At 42.0% G+C, this 18,205-nt stretch overlaps 1 protein-coding gene across 3 annotated transcripts in view; it reads left to right on the top strand.

Annotated features, from left to right (window-relative positions):
* Positions 1-11,497: 11,497 nt before the first annotated feature.
* DPY19L3 (dpy-19 like C-mannosyltransferase 3) overlaps positions 11,498-18,205 on the top strand; it is a 428,279-nt gene continuing 421,571 nt past the window's right edge. For 2 of the 3 annotated variants that reach the window (XM_085637856.1, XM_085637857.1), the window contains exon 1: positions 11,648-11,780. The gene's annotated coding sequence lies outside the window, so the exon portion shown is untranslated. Of the gene's footprint in view, positions 11,781-18,205 lie in introns of all 3 variants that reach the window. The other variant, XM_085637855.1, reaches the window with a different exon arrangement.

The following is an 18,205-nucleotide window of genomic DNA, read 5'->3' as shown; positions in this document are numbered from 1 at the left end:
GCGAGCAATTGGCTGTTTTTTTTTTTTAGCTTTTTGCCAAAAAGTACTACATTCGTTTTTGAGAGACTGAATGGCAAAAATTGTTTTGCAATAGGTCCCCAAACCAGAAAGTAAATGCTGCACACCAGCACCAGTCATGTCTAGCAACACAGTGTTGTCCGCGGACAGCACTGTGTGGATAGGATTGCTGAAGGATTGGCACTGCATGCCTCTGTGGGCTTTGTGTGGGGATCTTTCGTTTGCAAGGGCAGACCCCATATTTGCGACAGACAAATTCAACGGTGAGGGCACACAACCCTGTGTCAAACCTCTATTAATATGTACACTATTTGATATAAAACTGTTCTTTCTAGTTTAACACAGACCCAGGTGTCATGGTGTAGCCGCTAGACTACTTGGAGACATCAAGTGGGGTTCCCCAAAGATACAACTTACGTCAAAGAACATTTTTGCTTATGTCATCGACGCTGTTTGGAAGTCTACAAAGCAGGTATGTAACAGGGTGCCGCAGGGACTGGTACGAGTTTGTCAGCATCAGCAGTGCCCCCCCCATTGAAACCCCAATAATGATTGACATTTGTTAACCCATCTTCTTATACCCTATAGCAAGGTGCCATAAAACATTGAGTGAACGTTGATTAAGGTGATCAACCTTCTATCGCTCTTGGAGTCGGCAGGGCTGGCCTTCTGCAATAAAGGATGTGCCACCGCACCCTGCCAAGGATCTGGAGTGCCTGCTTCCTTATGCCAGTTGTTGAACAAGGAGCTTAGGCATCCTACCAAAATGAAGTAGCATGTTTAGAAAGAGCTGAAGGTAGGCTATTGGGGCCTGGGGCAGAATCCATCCTACTATTTAAAAAAATCTTCTTAACCCTTTTGCTAGAAGCCTAGACCCTGGTGTCATCATGGCCTTCAGTTTGAGGCGGTTCTGGTCCTTTATCCACCTTTATGTGCCGTGAAATAATATCCGCGTCAAACTGGTTTTCTCAGAAATGATTGCCTGATTTTATGATCTGCCGTTGGTCCAACTGATGTATAACAAACGTCTCTGGATCTTTACATGTTCTTATTGCATACAAGTCGCGCCATTATCCATCCTCCACTTGCACACAAGCATTTGCAAATAGATGGCAAACTGTGTCGATCGGGTGCTGAAGGGACTCATTAAATCCTAACATGCTGATGTCCAAGGGTTTCCTTCGTATTCCCTTTCAATCAAGAAAAAAAGCAGATGTAGCAGTAAAATTCTCACCTAAGCAGCTTTTAAAACTTGATATTAAAAATATAAGCATGTAGAGTATGGGAAATTGCAGGAGTGGTCATGGTACCAAGGAGCGTGGTATTCAAAAACTGTCATGCAGGACTTTCGAAGACTTTAATAACAGGGCTCAAGTCGAAGAAATTATCCATGGCATATCTTTTAATAACATATGAAATCTTCACAGAATATAGGGGGGGAAATTTCAGTGGTTAAACAATTGTTTTTTTAATTCAGGAAAAAAGCAGACTTTCCAAATCATTTCTCTAGTCCTAAAACTGGAAACCTTTCACAAAGTTCAGTGAGAAATGCAGTGGACGCAGCTGATTCAAAAACACACCCAAAGTTCTGTGAAGTATCCTATGCAGACAGGGACATCTTAAGGATTTTGGGGGCCCTGGGCAAAAAGTATTTTGGGCCCCCCGTTTGGAGCAGTTTTGAACTAATGATCCAATTTCAGCTTTTCCATGTTGATTTTGGCTAGGTCACTGACACTGCACGGACACACTAGTCCAAATTCTAAATGTGTTTTCATCTAATATTCAGGGATAGTGATGTGTGCTTTCTATATTCTAATACAGCAGCAGCTCAGTAATATTATTGCAAATAATTTCTGTGAGCCACTGCAATTTCTCAAATGGGAGGTCCTATTTCGATCTAAAATTAACTTTATTTATGGCTGTTGCATGGTGTTGAAGAACATAAACACAACATTTCTCCGAATAATGTCTGTAAAAGACTCCCACTCACCACCTGTATTAAAAATAAACTAAAATAAAGTGGTATTTAAAAAATCTATCTTTAAGAATCCTTCAAGGTCATCAGGGCAGGACTGTGTAGAGAACAAAGCTGAATCTATCAGCCCCCCCCCCCCGCCCCCACAAAAGGCTGGGACCCTGGGCCAGAGCCCACATTGCCTAAGCCTTGAAATGTCTCTGTATGCAGACAACAGTCACCCCAGGACAAGCTGGACGCCTCAATCGCTCATGCATGCCTACAGCTGTACTCTCCACAAACCAAGAGCTCTGGTCAACACCCGAAACCCTACAATGTTTGTCAAACTTTGGACCACTTACATGCATGCCAAAATTTTTAAATTAGAAAGAGGGAGATTATGAAAAGAATTGGGGACTGTATTTACTCCATAGATTTCCATTGAAGCAGGGTTCAATTTCAGGTTGGAGGCGGCTGAAATAAAGTTGTGTTTGGCAAACAAATCGTGAATCTTCCACCTGAATTAGGTCTATTGGCATGCGTGCACTGGCTCTGGGCTCCTGGTGTGGGGGGCAGAGGGGAGAAATCCCCCATCTAGATTTTGGAGTGAGGGGGACACAGGAGGCAAGATGTGGAGACGAGGGGTATACAAAGCAATCTACAGAGCTCCTCCAGGGTTAGCAAGGCCATTTCCTCTGTCTCTCTCCTCTTATTTCCCTGCAGCGACAGAAGGTCATTATCTTGCAGTTGTTATATACACCCCCATGCTGTGCTGCAGTGTCTCAGTGAAGCATCAGAGCAGGAATGATGTAAGGAGAGGCAGATCAGCATCTGAGAAGACCCTCAGCTGATGTCCAAGTCCATGAGATTTCCTCTTAGCTTCAAAACAAACGTTTGAAAAGGAGAGGCGTTATTTAATGACATTATTTTCATTTGAATTGTAATAGAATTTGACAAAACTTTGATGCACTATCAAGTTTAAAAGAAGACCATGTGTGTTTTCTTATTATTTCCATATTGTTGACAAGTCAATTTTTTATGGATCCTTGTGATTCTCTCCACCACCTTCCCTTCAGTCTTGTAGGCACATATTTAGGTCCTGGTTATATAATTTGCTTTTAGGAACTTTCATTTCTGTTTCTACTTTTGTGGCAGCAAAACATCAAGTTCCAGAATGCAACCAAACTGAACGTATAAGGTGGGCGAGTCACTCGAAGTTTGAGCCAGGATTTAGCCAGATGCCTGGCTCTGGCCCAGCTTGAGGTTCTCTTGGAACCTTGTGCCCAAAACAAGCCTAGCTTTCAAGGGAGGCGATGTGACCTCATGACTACAGCTGCTCACCAGGTAACATGGGGAACCAAGTTTGAATACCAGCCTTGACTCAGCATCCTGTGAACTCTGGCAAAAGTGCTAAAAAAACTGTTTCGCAGTCTGTCTTGTGAGGACCTCTTATGCCCTTTGGCAAGGTTTGTATTATTTAAAACTTACCAAAATTAAATGTGGATTCTGCCTTTTACCCGCTCTCCAATCTCATTCTCTAAGAATTACGGACATTACATCAACCTTTTATGTCAGAAAAGGACACCCAACAAGTGGCTGATTTGCTCAGGGTGAAACTGGCAAATCTGGGTCCAGCTTTCCTGCTTGACCAAACTGTGTGATCCTAGGCAAATACTTTAGTACACCAGATCTCTCTGTTGTTCATTCTCTCCCTTAATCATACAAAATTGTAGCCCTGCTTCTCTGTTTGTCAAATATTCCAGTTTTTTGTTTTTCAAAATGTGGTCACCTTAACCTATGATGTCCATGGTTTTGCCTTTTGGACCTGAACCTAGCACTTGTGATCCCTTTACACAACGAGTCAACTGTCTCGAAGGTCCCCCCCATCTTAAACTCTCAGCCTTTTTATTTAGACTATAGGTCTTTGCCCAATCTTTGTGTGTTCACCTGTCTTCTTGTCTACAGCTTCAAAGTGTTCTGTGCTGCTGAGGACAAGAGAAAAACAGGAAGCTGTTTGCTGCCTTCTGTTTTCTGCCCGCAGCCTGCCCGGACGAGAACCAGAATCTCGGCATGCTTCACACTGGCTGGCAGGCCCTGGCTCTGGGTTGTCTAGGTTCTCAGGCAGTCCTCAGCAACAGCCCAGCCAAGTTTCCTAGGTTCATGCATTATGAGTTGCTCCAGTCCATGCTTTTTTTGTTTGAATTCTGGGACTTGTAGTTTTGTTTATTCATTATTAAACCAAGGGCCAGATTTACGAAATTGCGTGCTTGCAATTTCCTAATAGAGAATGTTAGCAAATTGCATTAGGAAATTGCAAACTGCATTGTACAATAGTTTGTTTGACACTGTTAGCAATTTGTAGTGGACAAAATGGACCTGCCTCATCAAGAATGAAGAGGCAGGTCGCAATGTGCGACCCGTTGCGAATGGCTACAATCACAGAGATTGGGGCCTGGTGGGTCAGCAGACCACCATGTCTGTGATTGCTTTTTAAATAAAGCAATATTTTTTGTAATGCAGCCCGTTTTCCTTAAAGGAAAACGGGATGCATTTCAAAAATAAAATTGAAAAGCTACCTTTTCATTTTTTAAAAATAGGCAGTGGTCCGTGGGACCACTGCCTGCTCTTAAAAAAGTTGGCTCCCACATTCACAAAGGTGAAAGGGTCCCTTGGGGACCCCTTCCCATTTGTGAACGGGTTACCTTTGTGACCGCATTCCTGGTCAAAAAACATTCGTACATACCAGTGCTATTTGGAATTAGGACGGGACGCCCTAAACATGCCCCTTCCTAGAATCGAATCGCAAAAGCAATTTGCGATTCAGAAACAAGTTACCGAGTCACATTCTACCTTCTGTACATCGCAAAATGCATTTTAGCAGTCGCAAACTGCCCAATGGGCTGTTTGCAACCGGTAAAATGCTTTGTACATCTGGCCCTTAGACTACAAGTCCCAGAATTCAAAGGGAAAAAATCTCAACTGGAGTAGCTCATCTGCATGGACCTGGGAAACTTGGCAGCTATGCATCCCTACCCCACTTGCCGCTTGGAAGATGAGCTTCACGCTGAAAAAGAGGACGATCAATGTGCCAACTAGACCATGCTTGCAGACTGGCACTGCCAGGTAAGAGATTATTGTTAGAGTATAACAATGTACAGCCTAACAACATGTGAAGTTTAAACAGGCAGAAATTAAATCCCTATTCAAACTTCACTCATTTTTTAGTTCATAAAAAGCATTTGAACTGTGATTCTGACCACAATGAAAGCAGGGGTAAAAATGTGGCAAAAAACACAACAACATATTAATTATTTTGCGGCATTTCACACACAGATAACTTGTGAATGCAGTTTTACTTACAGACCCAGCAGACTTTTCACCCCAGTGTTAAGGGTCTGTCTTTTTCTGCTTTATGAAATATTTAATCATCATATTCTGGTTAAAAAATTGAGAAGCCCATGCTGAAAAAAAATCAGTGAATTAATCATGTTCATTTCTGACTTAAATTCAGCATGACTGTTTTCAAGAAGCGGCTAGCGGCTGCAAGTGCATCTTAAGCAATATCTCAACCATATGTTAGGACCGCTCAGCCAGAGGTGGAGTTACTTATGTAAATGAATCCAGTCCCTGAAATAATGTATGTTTGAATATCAGGCGGTAGGATCTCAGGACTTCTGTCTTGAACCTTTACCTTTTAGTCACCTTTCAGGAGCTATTTTTCCTGTTCTGCAGTTCCTTATCGTTACTGTCCAAAAATGCATTTTGGAATTCATGACGGGTCACCTGATGATGGCTGCGTTTCCGTCAGACTGAACACAGCCAATCTTGACAAGTGCTTTCATTGTGCATTGTGCTAATGTTTAGTACACATATGTGTGACCCAACTTCTAACTTTTCTTAATACCCTGTCAAGCAGTTCACCATGAGCAGGGTCACTGGAATAATGTGATTCTATACCTGTTGCATTTTCCACATAGTTATGGATTTGCCGCATTTGTTACATTATTCCCAAAAATATATGGTTAACCCTGATACTTGAAACAAAAATATTAGGGACTTAATTTCTATTTTCTTGCGGATTTGGTCAGGATAGGGTTGAACAGATTCATTTGTAATGTCTTCTTTTCCAAGTTTGTCAGGATGGTGCCACCAATTCCCCTTGAAGAAAGAAGAATGCCTAGGTAAGGGTCTGGTAAATGTTTTTTATGATCACTCCTATCTCCCTTTACAATGCATCTTTTCCACTGTGTCCTGCAAATTCTCCCAGATCAGGTAAGTATTCTCAGAGGAAGCTCCCTCCACAAGCACAGATTGCCTAGTAAAGGGCGTGGTGTTTGGGCGGGGCTTTTACACTTTTCTATTTCAAAATGGCCGCTAAGATTTGCATATTTCTGGAGGTCTTTGTTGGAATCTGAGATGGCTTTGTAAGTGATGCAGCTGGTTTTAAAGATGGTGCGGACCAGCTAGGAAAGCGAATGGAGTTTCATCAGGATTTAGGTGCAGACTTCCGATTTTTTGTGAAAAATGATGCAATGTTAGATTTCTCCCATATAAAACTTCCTTCACTCCAATGTATGTTCATGAGAAAATAGCCCCCCCCACCCAAATGTTTCCCTATATCATCTTTCTGGGTGTCCCCATCTTTGCATGTATGGAAAAGCACTGTGACACAGGGCAGATGTAAGAAAAACAGACCAATCTTTAAATCTGGAAAGGCTGTTCTTCCTAAAAAGAGCTTAAGATCAATAATTTGTGTGCCCCGCTTTATGTTCAGCACCCAATTCCACAACGGGAACTCAGACTATTCATCCTCTCTGTCATGCAAGAGCTTTATACTACCTAGAATTGCAAACTTACCTAGTGTTTTACCGCCTGGATGATGTATTAATGCCAAGACAGGTAAGTTACACGGATCATAAAATCTGGAATGTGTTTCCCAGTGAAATATAAACTTAACCAATAAATGCTAAATGAAACTACATCACAAGCATCCTAGGGTTGTCTAAACTATTTTTACTTTATTTTAATGCATGTAGAATAAAACTGCAATGTTAAAGAAGACAACAACACTTTTTAGACAGTTAATTTAAGTACTATATTCGGGCCCTTTCAGTGCATCAAAACATGCACAACAACCCCCTATTTTTCAGTAAGAACAGTGGCAGCCCTAATACTACCTTGATTTTAAAACTTGCAAAGAGAACCAATTTGAAGACAAATACTGGTGTGTTAAACTTCCAATTTGAATACAATTAAGTGGTATTTAAAAAGAGTAGTTTTGTGCCCTAAACAGAGGCGGCTGCCTCCAGAAGAGGATACTTTAGACACACAATTCATTTCCTCTCTCGGTTCCTTTCTTTTTTACTTCTATTCATATAATTGCAACAAAGCAAAATTATATTTATCTGAATATTAATGCAACAACCGATATAGAATTTTTTTTTGAAACAATGTATGCTGTGCCTGCAACTTCTGTTTTCTTAACAACTAAATGAAAATATTGCATATGTCAGCTGTTACATAGTTTGTGCTTTGATAACATTAGATTTCTTAAGTTTTCCTAAGCTTTCCTGTCAAGGGTGCAGAAAAATTGGACATTTCCTTAAGGTTTGCAGAACTTCGCGCTCTAAAAAGATTTACACTGTAAAAGAGTCCAAGTCTGAAGTAGACTCAGACGAGAGTGAACTACTGGAGAATTTGGTGCTGCTGGTTGCCACTATCAACGGTGAAGATGCACAAAACCAACCCAAGTGTGATGTTGGTGTGTATGATGAAGATGTTGAGATGTTGGTGGATACTGGGTCAAGAATTACAATTCTGTCTAAGGACACGTACAGCGGTCTCAAGTGCAAGACTCCGTTGGAATCCAGCAGAATTATTCCAGGTGCATCTGGCGGATACAAGATCAAATTGGAAGGGGTCTTCAAGGCGGATTTGTCGTTTAAGAGAAAGAACACCTCCACAAGGGTCTTTGTAGTGGATTACAATGTGAACATTCTGGGTTGGCTGGAACAACAAAAACTCAAGATGATCATTAACCCTTGTCAATCACCGTATGTATTCAGCATTCAAGAGGGCAGCATGGAGGCCATTCTCAAGGAATTTGAGTGGGTGTTCAACGAGCGATTGGGATGCCTAAAGAACTTTGAACATCAGATTATCCTGAAGAGTAAAGCATAACCAGTGAAACAGAAGGTCAGGAATATACCCTCATCTGCCCGCGCCAAAGTCAAGACAATCCTGGAGAATTGGTGCAAGGATGGCATTATTGAGCCAATCAATGCATATGAGTGGTTGTCGCCCATGGTTATCACTAGGAAAAGGAACGGAAATATCCGTTTGTGCATTGACCTTCGCGAACTGAACCGCCACATGGTAGCTGATTGCCAACCTCTGCCTTTGATTAATGAAATGGTAATGACGTTAGGTCAAGCAAAGATCTTCACGACACTAGACTTTAGCGCCGCCTATCATCCAACACGATTGCAAGATGAATCAAAGAAATACACAGCATTCGTCACACCAGAAGGAGAGTATCAATTGCGCAGGTTGCCCTTCGGGTTGTGTTCGGCGTCAGCTGTATTTCAACGCACAATGAACCAGTTGTTCAACGGCATGGAAGGAGTCAGATCGTTACAGGATGATGTTCCGATTTACAGCAAGACAGAAGAGGAACACCTGATCATCCTGAGGAAAGTTCTTCAGAGGATTCAGGACAGTGGTCTCACATTGCAAAAAGACAAGTGCAAATTCCTAAAAGGAACTGTTGAATACTTGGGACATCTCATCGATGGAAATGGTATACGACCCAAACCATCCCTGATTTCTGCAATTTCATGTTCACCAAATCCAAAAAATAAGGAAGAACTTGAATCTTTCTTGGGTATGTGTGAATTCCATTCCAAATTCATACAACATTATGCAGCCAAGGTTGAACCGCTTCGGAAAATGGTAAAGAAGGATGCGGAATTCATTTGGGATGAAGCATGTGAACGAAGCATAAAGACCATTAAGATGGAACTTGAGCAAGCACCGTCTCGCCAGTCATTCGATGAGAAGTTGAAAAGCACTGTAACAACGGACGCCAGCCAAATCGGGTTGGGGGCTGTGCTTAGACAAATGACAGAGATCGGGGAGAACATCATTGCATTTGCATCCAGGAAGTTAAGAGGCCCAGAGACAAAGTACTCGGTAATTGAACGTGAATTGTTGGCTTGTATTTGGGCTGTCACAAAGTTTAAAAGTTTCCTGTGGGGCAAGGAATTCACCATCAATACTGACCACAAACCGTTGGTCAGTATACTTGAGGGAAAGGGTTCGAGCCAGCCTTCGCCAAGAATTGCGAAGTTGGCATGCAAATTGCAGGAGTATCAAGTTAGGATGGAATACATTCCCGGCCGAGTGAATGTATCGGCAGATTACTTGTCACCTGCTCCATGTGAGGATGATTCTGAATGCGAAATGGATGAAGAAGATGATGTACTTGTTGCATGCTTATTTGAAGGTCATGAATCCAATGGTACCATTACTAAATCAGAATGGTTAGAAGCTACAAAAGATGACACAGTGTTAGAAGCAATTAAAAAGTATGTGATCAAAGGTTGGCCACATGAAAGGGCACTTGACGAAGCACTCAGACCCTACTGGAAAATAAAGGATGATATTGGTGTTGTCGAAGAAGTCATTCTCCAGGGTGGAACTTTAATAGCACCAATGTTCATGAGAAGCAAGTTGGTGACTTTAGCCCATGAAGGGCATGTAGGAATGACAGGCACCAAACAGAGGTTGAGGGAAAGGTACTGGTGGCCCTCAATGGATCGTGACGTTGATGTGTTTGTTACTGACTGCTCGATTTGCAATGAAGCTGACAAAACTTTGACAACACACCATTGCCCCATGACCTCCGTTGAACTACCAGAAGGTCCATGGATCAAAGTCGGCATCGACTTCATAGGTCTCATGAATACTTTGGGTCTAGAATTACGCTATGCCATAGTGTTGATTCATTATTTCAGCAAGTGGGTGGAAGTCAAATTTGTGTCTCAACCCACCATACGTGAGGTAATTGACTTCTTGAAGGAGTTGTTTTGCAGGGAAGGTTTTCCCCATCAGCTTGTCTCCGACAACGGAGAGCAGTTTGTGTCCTCTGAGTTAGTCTCATTCTTTAAAAAAAATGGCATAGAGCATGTTAAATCCTCTTTATATCACCCACAAGGCAGTGGCCAAGTGGAACGGGCCAATCACCTGATTAAAGAAACCATCCAAATGGCCTTGAAGTCACATATTCCCGTTGAGGCAGCACTACGCACTAGGTTGTGGTCGTACCGTACCACCCCCCACAGTACCACTATTAGAACCCCATTTGAACTCATCAGGGGTAGGTCAGTGATCACACGTTTGCAACCACATTGGTGTTTGGCTTGGAAAAAATGGAAAAATGAGAACCACAAAGGGAGTGAGAGCAGGATGAGAAGTCTGGTGAATGAGTGCTAGAATTGCATGCGCACAAATTATGACACAAGGAATGCTGTACGAAAGATGTCCGTGAAGGAAGGTGATGTGGTGAGAGTGAAGTATCCCAGGAAGGGTGCCAACATGAGCAAGTATAGTGAACCTAGGCATGTGGTCAAAACAAAGGGTACTGCTGTTCTTCTTGACAATGGTTAATTGTTGAATGGTTCGAAAGTTGCCAGAAGCAGGATCTCTGAGCCTGTGAGCAGGCCTAGTGGATTGCAGAACGATGGTCTGGTGTCCTCTGCTGAGTCACACATGGGTGGAGAATGTGGGGATAACACTAATCCTGTGTCTATTGATGATATTCCCAGAGTATCTCCTCCTAGTGTGGCGGCTGGTCCTGTTGATACCATTCGTAATAGGAGAACAATTGTTCCGCCCATAAGATTTAAGGATTATGCAATGTATTAGCTCATTTTAGGGAAAGCAAGAAAAAAAATGTGTTTCCTTTGCTTATTTGAAAACTATGTATTCCAGAGTTGTTTTTTAAAAAACGGGAGAAGATGTAACATGCTGTCACCTCCCAACCCGTCTTGTCCCTTCCCTGTTCCAGTCCTACCTGCTGTGTCTGTGCGCGTATCTCCCGGCACGTGTTTGGAACGTTGAGGTTGTGTGAGTGGGAGCCGTTACTCTAACGTCCATTCCATGTCATGCCATGAATAAAACTGGTTGCTTCCTTCACCTCCGCCTCTCGCCTCGTCCTTACAAAGGCTGCTCCTGGTGGGGCTCTAGATGATAACATCCATCTTAAATAAACCACCTAAAATCTACATGGACCAGGCGTCATTTATTCACAACAATTTACAAACTATTTTATAGACTAAAAAGACTTTACATGTTGGAATACATTAGAAAATCTTATTCAGGGTCTTAGCTTAGGGCAGTTGCTCACTCTGACATAGAAAGCATTCAATTAACAGTTTATTCAGCATCACAGAGGCCTTGAATTGGGTCATTCCGAAAGTAGCGTTGCTCTCTAGTTGTTTCCTTCAGCTGTTGGAAAGAGTTACCATCCTAAGATGGCCGAAGAGCTGTGGCAATACATTGTGTTTATGATTGTCCTCTTTCTATGTCTTCCTGCAAGAATGTCCTGCCTGTGCATCGGCAGTGGGGCTTGAGTGCATTTCTTCATAGGCTGGAAGGGAACATTAGCTGCTCCGGGGTCTGCACCGATGCAAGGCTGGTGCTGTGGCCGCGGGAGAAGGGAAGGAGGAAGGGTGACTCTTCCCCCTCCGTATTTTCTTCGGGAGAGGCGGTCGTGATTTCTCGCATCTCATCATCCTCTGTGGTTGGGGTGAGTGCCGCACTTTGTTTAAAAGGTGGGGGGCCTTTTGAAGCCTGTGGGTTCTTTACATATATGTCATAGGGGTGGAGGATGGGTTTTTTGCGAAATAAACCGTTAGAAAAGCAGCGCACAGGATCGGGCAGAGCGTAAATGGATGTATTCGGTCATTGCTACTTAAAGAAGCAGCCTCTAACCCAGTATTCAAATGTGTGCTCGCTGCAAGCAGCAGCAGGTGCTCACGCTGATTTAGAAGTTTATAGCATCCTTTTTACTTTGGGCTTAAGCCCATTCTTTAATCGATAGAAACAGAATCTTGATTAGTGCGAGCAGCGATGGCACTGATGGGGTAATAACGATGCTGTATTTCTTTTATACCACCTGTGGTGCACGCACAGTAATAAGGCGATACTGTTATTGAGCAGATGTGGATTAACATGGGAGTGAGGCGAGTGAGAGCAAAGATGAGGACAGAGGGAATTGGGATGGATTGCGAGGAGGCAAGGGAGGTGGGTGATGGGGCGTCAGTGGGAAGGAACAGAACAGCAAATGGGGAAATGCCACGCATTGGGAGGGAGACTGTTTCAAAAATGCAACTTTCCGTAAAATGCAGTGTGCTTGAAGGACAACCCAGCTACCCAACAGCTAAGCATGAAAAGTACCCGAAAGGCAGTGGTTAAAAAGTGGTAATCCAAAACTAATTCTCTCTGTGATCTGTACCGTAGAGCGGTGGTGAACCACTGAACGCTCGAGCCATATGTCTGGTTTTGGCTCAGCTCGGGTCCTTCTTCAGCACTCAAGCCCGAAATAAGCTAAGCTTTCACGTGGCTTCTGCCTGCCTCCTACGCTCTAATCTTGTGTGCCAAGAATTCAAGACAAATTATTAACCTTCGTTACAAAAAAAGGAGAGAGAATGAGATGCACATCTAGTTACTGAATTTGCGCAATGTGAAACTAGAACACCTGTGATCTGTCCTGGCTTCCCTGCTTACTTATGTGATCCTAGGCACATATTGTATTTCACAGAAAATCTCTTTTTTATGGTCTGGTTTGACACCGCAGCTGTTGCCGTACAGTTATGCAAGGAACACTGGAGAGGGGCTTTGGCTCCGCCCACATGTCAGGAGGCAGGAGTACATGTTTTGATTGGCAGAGGTTGTGTGCTTCCACAAAATTAAAGTGCTTTTGTTTACTTATCCAGCTGCCTGAGCATGAACTTTTAGGGGCAATGACATTGGAAAGCTATTAAAGCATGTTAGATAACTAGAATCTTTATGGTATTTTTCTCTGGCAGCAGCACAGTCGGGAGTTGAGCAGTCAAATCAAATCAAAAATCACTTTATTCGGTTTTGCGAAGAAGACCATAAAAGTTCATAGAAATACATTTCATACATTAGTTCAATTTAAAAAGACTGTTAAAAAATCATGAGTTTAAAATGCATTTTGTAAAATCATTAAAAGAAGAGGTTAGACTCTTACTACCAACCCTTGTAGTCTCTTCATACATTTGATTTTCAGAGATTAGACCTATGGCGTATGCAAAATTTCAAAAAACGTACAGTTGCTTTTGCTATCAATTCATTTTCCAGATATTGTAACGCCAGGTAGGCTGGGCGACATTGGCGTAGACCCCAATATTTAAATATGGGCAATAGCCATTGTCTGCGGGGTGCCTCAAAAAATGTACAAAATAAGACTGTATGTATTGTCGACTGCTTTGATTGGGAGTCACAAGGGCACAATGACATTTTTGATGACCAATCATTTTGTGTGGGAAAGCAGACCATTAAGTGGAACATGTTGAACCTGAAGCGTGTCAGAAGTAGTTTTTCAAATTGGGTCATGTTATACAGCAAATAAGGTTCAATGGATGATACTGTTTGGACTAATAGACTTTGTTGTACAGAGGATTTATGGATTTCTTTTAGCAGACGTGTTTGGTGCAGGTGTGATAGACATGCTTTCCTCAGATCTTTTTTGGAAATACTGTATAAAGATGATGGATCTGTAAAATAATGACTGTGTCCCATATCTGTAAGAAAGGCTTTTACATAGGCTGTCCATTTCATCCGCCCGTAGTGCTCCAGCGTCTGAATGTCTTGAATGATGAGTCTGGTTAAATTGCATTGTTCAGTGACCCAAATTCTTCTCCAGAGCATTATAGGTTGTGTTCTTATAATGTCCTCTAGGTGGTCTATGCCCAGCTCTTCGTGACAGGCGTATGTTGAAGAATTTTTCGGCAGCCCCAATAAGAATCTTAAAAAGGCATTTTCTATTTTTTGTAATTCAGTCACGTTTGCGTAGCCCCATATCCCTGCCCCATAGATAGCAGTACTGACACATTTTGCCTTGTAGATTTTTAAGGTTTCTAGAGGTGGCTTGTGGCCCAGTTTTTGGACAAATGTTCTCAAGGCCGCTGTTGTTTTTAGAAATGATAGTTTTCTCGCCGAAATTGCCGCTTTCCACTTAAATTTATCGTCAATGACAATTCCCAGGTATTGGTAAGTGGGTGTTCTTTCCAGGGCTTCCCCTTTCACAAATAGTCTTTTAGGTTTCATGTTTTTCCTCCCCGCATGCATAGTAAAAGTTTTTTTAACATTTAAAAACAAGTTCAAACTTAACATGAATTCACAGTATCTATCCAATTCTCGCTGCAGTTCCACAGATGTTCTCGCTAAAATGACCGCGTCGTCGGCATATAGCAACGCGGGTATATGCCGACGACCGACCGATGGGAGGTCTTTACTTCCCTCAAGCAGTGCTGTCTCAAGGCCATTTGTGTAGAGGGTGAATAGAAAGGGGGCCAGTACGCATCCCTGTCTGACCCCCTTTTCTACCCAAAAGCTATCTGACAATTGACCCTTTGTCCCGAATCGCACTCTGCCTGTTGTTCCAGTGTAGAGTTCTCGTAGGAAATCTACAATAGGGGGATCTACTCCCATATTCAACAGGATCGTCCACAGCCTTGAATGTATAACACAATCAAAGGCTGCGGATAGGTCCACATACACCATGTGAAAGGCACTCCCCTTGGCCTCTAAGTATTTTCCTGCCAATAGGGTCAAGTTTAGTGCTTGATCCACAGTGCCTAGGCCTTCGCGGAAACCATATTGTATGTCTGATATGACATTGTTAGTGACTGCCCACTCCTGGAGTCTCTCGAGAATTATCCGACCAGCGACCTTCCCGAGAGAGTCCAGGAGGGAGATAGGCCTATAACAAGTTGGTGAGTTTCGGTCTCCCTTTTTAAAGATCGGGACGAGTACAGAGGTCTTCCATGATTTAATCAGGCCTTCTTCTAGGGAAGCGTTTAAGACATTTGTCAGGAGCGGGGACCAGAGTTCTTCCTCGTATTTATAAATGTCAACGGGAACCCCGTCGGGCCCCGGGGCTTTGCCTAATTTAGTGGATCTTAATGCTTTCTGTACCTCGTCATGCGTAAACTGCAGGTTTAGCGGATAGATAACTTGCTTCAGCAAGTCCGTTGTTTCCATATTATCTGATGGACTTAAACCAAAAACATTTGAGTAATGTTTTACCCATTCAGTGTAGGAGATCGCGACGTCAATAGAGGGTATATCCTCCTTCCCTGTGAGGTATGGTGACCTTACTATTTTCCAGAACTCAACACTATCTTTGAGTTCTGTACTTTTTTTTAGACACTCCCAGAGGTCAGTTTTTATCTCATGTTTTCTGTTTTTAATTGCTAAGGCATAGTCTCTCCTTAGAGCGGTAATTTTCACCCTGTCTCTATACTTACTGGCCAATGCTTTTTTTAGTTTTACGTGTGCTTTCGTACAAGCTGAATTGAACCAGCCTTTCTTATCACGGTTAATCTGTTTGCAGGATCTAGTTAAAGCCTTTTTTATCTTATCTGTGATAATATTGAAGCTAGCTATTATCTTGGAGCTTTCTGCCTCATGGTCTAGACAAAGTGATATCTCACTTTTACATGCTGTAACAATTGTTGAAATGGTCGCTTTTTTATCAACATTTCCCCATTTTAGGGTGTAGCCATTAAGAGACCCCATCTCTAAGTTTTGTTGATGCAGTAGAGAAAAAGTATCAAAGTCTTTTTGTTTTCTTTGTTCTCTTAGGCTGATTACAATCGGAAAGTGGTCACTTAAAGGATTTTTGGTTACTTCGAATAATTCTATAATTGGACCTTTATGTGCTGAGATCATAACGTAGTCTATCAGACTCGTCAGTCCCCTGCCATTAAAGGTTGGGGAAAAAGGTACTTGAGGAGTTTTTAGTTCGTTTGCATAACCCAGTTCTAGTTCAGTTACAGCCTCATTCATTTTTTCACCTTCGTGTGAATGAGTAAAGTGAGTGATCATATTTCCATCATCTTCTACTATCCCACATTTATCAGTATTATTGTTGTCACATAGATGGATGTTAAAGTCTCCGCCCCATAGTATGGTGCATGTTTTATTAATATATTTCTCTTTTAGGTTTTGTAGAGTACCAGAGATTTCTTGAAGAAGGTTAATTAGGTCGTCTAGTTTTTTGTTATTGTAAAAGTTTACAATAATGTATACTGTCTGTTTAGTTGTCTTCAAAATTACTATTTGGTAATTCTCATGTAGTTTAACTGGAACTATCTCTTCATGTTGTAGGGTGTTGGCTATATAGATAATTAGACCGCCACTGTTTCTTCCAGAAGAAGATTTTTTTGCTGAAGAAAGGAAAGTCTTGTATCCCATTATATGCAGTGGGACGATAGCCCAAGTTTCCTGAAGACAGATAATACTGCTCGCAGTTACTTGGTTTAAAAAGTTAGGATTTGTTACTTTAGCCAGCAAGCCTGCTATATTCCAGAAAGTTAAAATTATTAAGGAAGTGCTTTTGTTATTGCAGTTTGAAATTTTCTTGATTAATGAGTTTCCATGATGTTGGTGGCTAATTTTTGATTGAGCTAAGTTAATTTCGTCATTAGGTCCTATTTGATTTTGAGTATTTAAGGTATTCTCTGGTATTATGTTCTGCATGTCTAATCCATAGGTATTAGGGGGGCTATCTGACGTCTGGCCTACTGGGTTTAATGTATGGTTCACTGAGTCTACAGGGTAGATATTTTCTTGTCAATCGTTAAAGTCAGGAGTAGAGAGTGCAGCAAACCTGTTTTGAGTTGGAATACTATAAAGGTTACCAGGTGCTGCGGCAACATGTTGCCAACGAGGGTCCCTGTATTCTTTGTTTGGCATTGTAGACAAGTAAGGGTGAGATGTGAAATGAGGATGAACCTGTGGATGATATCTATGCATGTGAATGTTTGGATATGTAAATTTGGGATACTGCTGTAAAAAGGGGGAGTTGTTTGCAAATATTGAATGATGATCGAAGAAAGGTGTGACTAGGTTAGATTCTGTTGTTGGTACATCAGTGATCAGATGCCTATAGAAGTACCCCAGTGGGAGTAGGGTAGTATTAAATTCCCATACGGAAGGTGGAGGGGCTCTGGCCAGAGTTTTCTCGGCCCACTGTGAATTCTTGAAACTAATAGATACACAATCACCTTCAAATTTCTTTTTTAAAGGACCTATCCATCCTACTCTCTGTACATTGTTTATTTCTGCTGTGCATTCTATCGGATAGTTACAGTTTGCTATCAACCAATGCAGGATCTTGTTTTTCAAGGATGAGTGAGTTTCCTCTTGATCGTTCCTAAGCCTAGGCACATTCACTAAAATCAATACATAAGCACCACATTCGGGAGGAAGATTGATTCTTGAAGGGATCTGCCTTGAATTATATGGTGGATCGTGTGTTAACCGGGGTTTTTGAGAGTTTGTGGTAGTGAATGTTGAATAATTTTGACTCTTTTTTTGATCTTGAGATGATGTGGTCGTCTTTCCTGGAGTAGTGTTTACCGCCTGAGTACTAGTGGTTGTGCTTGAAGTTGGGCCACTTCCTGTGGTAGAGTTGTTTGTAGGCTTATTTTTGCTCACTGGAATGGATAAGTTTGGTTGCGGTTTTATTGTACTAGTTACAGTCGATGTAATTTTTTCTGTCTGTTTTGTAGTGGTAGTTTTACCGGTGTTTGGTTTTCCTGCTGTATTAGTAGGTACAATGTCTCTAATGAGAGTCTTTTTATTAACAGCGATGAGTTCCTCAAGTTTCTTTTCAATTCTAGTCAGTCTAGATTCGATGGGTGAGATGTAGATTGCCAGGAGATTGCCGACGCTTTCTATCAGTTGATCATCTTTTATTAGCTTTACTGATGCGTCAAGGTTATTTACATACTCCTGGACCTTTTCCTGCATGGCTTCAGTTGAAGGGCCAGGTTGTTTAAATGTTCCGTTGGCTATAGGATACTTGATTGTGGTTTTTCTAGATTGAACTTTGGATTTTTTGCGTAATTTACCCACGGAAGGGATGCTTATTGTTGGTTGTTGAGTCTGTTTACGAATGGCGCCCTCTTCAGTGGGTCT

Source organism: Triturus cristatus, chromosome 12 (assembly GCF_964204655.1).
Source record: "Triturus cristatus chromosome 12, aTriCri1.1, whole genome shotgun sequence".
NCBI lineage: Eukaryota > Metazoa > Chordata > Amphibia > Caudata > Salamandridae > Triturus > Triturus cristatus.
The sequence above is the reverse complement of the archived record's forward strand: the minus strand, read 5'-3'. Positions and strand labels throughout refer to the sequence as shown.